Source organism: Astatotilapia calliptera, chromosome 23, assembly GCF_964374335.1.
Source record: "Astatotilapia calliptera chromosome 23, fAstCal68.1, whole genome shotgun sequence".
NCBI lineage: Eukaryota > Metazoa > Chordata > Actinopteri > Cichliformes > Cichlidae > Astatotilapia > Astatotilapia calliptera.
This window is the reverse complement of record NC_137443.1, coordinates 42475798-42478645: the sequence shown is the minus strand read 5'-3', so window position 1 is coordinate 42478645 and position 2848 is coordinate 42475798. Positions and strand designations below refer to the sequence as shown.

At 46.7% G+C, this 2848-nt stretch overlaps 1 non-coding gene across 1 annotated transcript; it reads right to left on the bottom strand.

Moving 5' to 3' along the window:
* Positions 1–569: 569 nt before the first annotated feature.
* LOC145424603 (5S ribosomal RNA) lies at positions 570–688 on the bottom strand. Its single transcript, XR_013905685.1, has one exon. It is a non-coding gene; the product is annotated as a 5S ribosomal RNA (ribosomal RNA).
* Between the last annotated feature and the right edge of the window lie 2160 nt (positions 689–2848).

Genomic DNA, 2848 nt, shown 5'->3' with positions numbered 1-2848 from the left:
ACTGTGTGGATTTGAGAAAATCCAAAATAAATTCAAACTTGTTTTTGAAAGCTGTTTTATAAATTTCAGTGGTATATTATTCATGCAATAGGGAGTTGTCTTCTTCAACTACTGGGGCTGAAATAAGTTCATCTAGTTTAGAAACGTCCACTGAACAGTCTATTATAGTGTCAGAACTAAGCATATGCTTTTAAGAACTTAAACACTTTAAATGAGAATAATAGAAATTTTCCTTTATAGCTTCTACTCAAGTACAATCAATAAAGAAAACCACAGACTCTTTGATGTTTGTTTTGAAGGAAAAGTAATTTCCTGTAAATGTTTATCTGTGTGAGATTTTTCAGAAAACATCAATTTTGTTTAAACGTGAGATACATGGCCTATTCTTTCCTTGTTCTACTTTTATCTCATCATTAATCTGATTACTGTTTAAGACAAGATGGAAATATAATATTCTCATGTTAAAAAGATAGAAAAAAGATTTTATTACCCAGAAATCTAACTTTTCATGCCTGTGAGCATAAACATGAGCAGCAGCGCTCTCTGCACTTTGTGTGTGGAAGTGCAAAAGCTTACAGCACCTGGTATTCCCAGGCGGTCTCCCATCCAAGTACTGACCAGGCCCGACCCTGCTTAGCTTCCGAGATCAGACGAGATCGGGCGTGTTCAGGGTGGTATGGCCGTAAGCGAGAGAAGAGCACAGAAACAGCCTTTTTAAACATGCTGTGATACCACCCTGAACACGCCCGATGTGTTCTAAGGTGCATTTAAAACCCAGGATGGCATGGAGCTACCTGCCAGAGAGCAGCAGGTAAGTGCATGGTCCCTCCTGCTAGCCCTCAATGTCTACGTGTATTTAAAATTGAGAGGTGGGCAATGACGCCAGGGGTGAGGTGTACACCCTGATGGTAACTTGGATTCCGTGCAGCGTGCCCACCCCCAAGATCCTATATGTATGTGTAATGAGAGTGTGAGTAATGTGAATGTCTAAGTTGTGAGATAAAATTGAGGCAGAGGCAGCCAGAAGGGGACAGAGGGGGGGGATGCCTCCTCTGCACCCTAGTGACACACCCCTACTCCAAGTCCCTGCATGTGTGGGTGGTTGTGGTGGAGCGGGAAGAGGGAGGCAGCTGGAGATGGGGAGGGAAGGAAGGGAGGGGCAAGTGACCCCTCCCTGGGGCCAGCTCCCCCGCTGACCCCAGTAGGCACCCCCATACTCTGCGACCCGCTAGGGAAAGGGGGCCCAGGCCCATCCGGGCCGGGGCCCAGTGCAGCAGCGCTGCCCGGCCGCACAGAGCCCGGGACAGTCCACCCAACCCCACCACAGAGAAAACTGCACCCACCCCACCATCCACTCATCTTCCAGACTACATAAGACAATAGACGCCCAGGCTGAGATCTTCCTCCACCTCTCCTGTATCTCCCCCTCCTGCAGAGAGTTCCTGAAGAGAGGAAAGCTCCTGCAAGATGTGACAACCTCCCTCACCAGTTGAAGAGCCCCCCAGGTGGCTCGACGCACCGGCGGCACCCTGCGCCCCCATACACCCACCCGCCCACAACGACCAGCAAATACATAAAAGATGGTAAAAGTGATTCCATCTTTGTGTCTCCTCCCATTGTTTCCCCAGTCTGTCTAGTTCCCCATATTCCCAGGACACCGCTGGACAACAAGTGGGTATTCCAAGACTGAGAGACAGCCAGAGTTGGCAAAAGATCAGACATTCTTAAGTAGAAGTAAAAATACTATTGTTCCAGTGAAAGTTAAAGTACTGATTCAACTTCATTACTCAGCTAAAGCAAAAAAGTACAGGCTCGAAGCGCTTACAGAGAAACGCATACAACAGAATGCTGATCGCGGCAGTAACACACACTTGGAGGAGAGGCTCCAGCCGTCCATTCCAGCCCTATCCCTAACATTAACTCTAACCGTAACTTTAACCTTAACCCTATCAGGTCTTGTTTTACAAAGCGATTCATGATTAGAACAAAAAACACATTTACACATACTGATGATTTGTCACATAGCATCGTTACCTGTTGGGATGAGAACGTGTTGTTTCCAGTAGCGTGTCTAGAAAATTTTTGTTGGGGGGGCCAGGTAGGGGCACAGATTTGGAGAAGGGTGGCAGGGCCACACCCACCAGGCCTGAAGGTGCCTGTAAACAGGTGCTCTCAGAAACGCCGGCATCCACACACACACACACACACACACACACACACACACACACACACACCTGCAAGCAGGGAGAAGGAGGGACAGCACACCAAAAACACACATGTCCATAACTGCTGGGTCGTTTAGACTCCTGAGCTGTGCACGAGGGGTCGACCACCCACTGGAAGGCCGGGCACTTGTTTTCAACCGTAATATACCTGATGTGCTCAGGTAACCTGTAGCGCCATGAAACCACTGTCACACCAGGGCGCATAAAAAATGATGCTTTAAGAGACTGATGGGATCGGGCAGCAGGGAAAACATCCACAAAATGCTACATTCAGTTTTTAAGTAGAGTCATTACATGCTTGTTAAAAGCAAACTCTCATATAGTTTTTAATGTGCTTCTTTCATTACAATGACTAGATAAAGAATGTGGCACTGTCTCTATTTAACACTGGCTACCCCAAAATGTTTCCAAACCTTCAACCGTAACTTTCACTGAGAGATTTTTAGATACGGTTATTGAAGCTGTGGGGTTAATTTTTTAAGTAACACGAGACAAGAGGCAGCAGCATACACACAGAGCATCAGTGATAGAAAGCTAGGCTAACATAGGGTAGCTACCTGTTCAAGGAGAAACATGTATAGGCCCATCTCAAGTGCCAGTGAACATCTAAATGATTCAGGGAA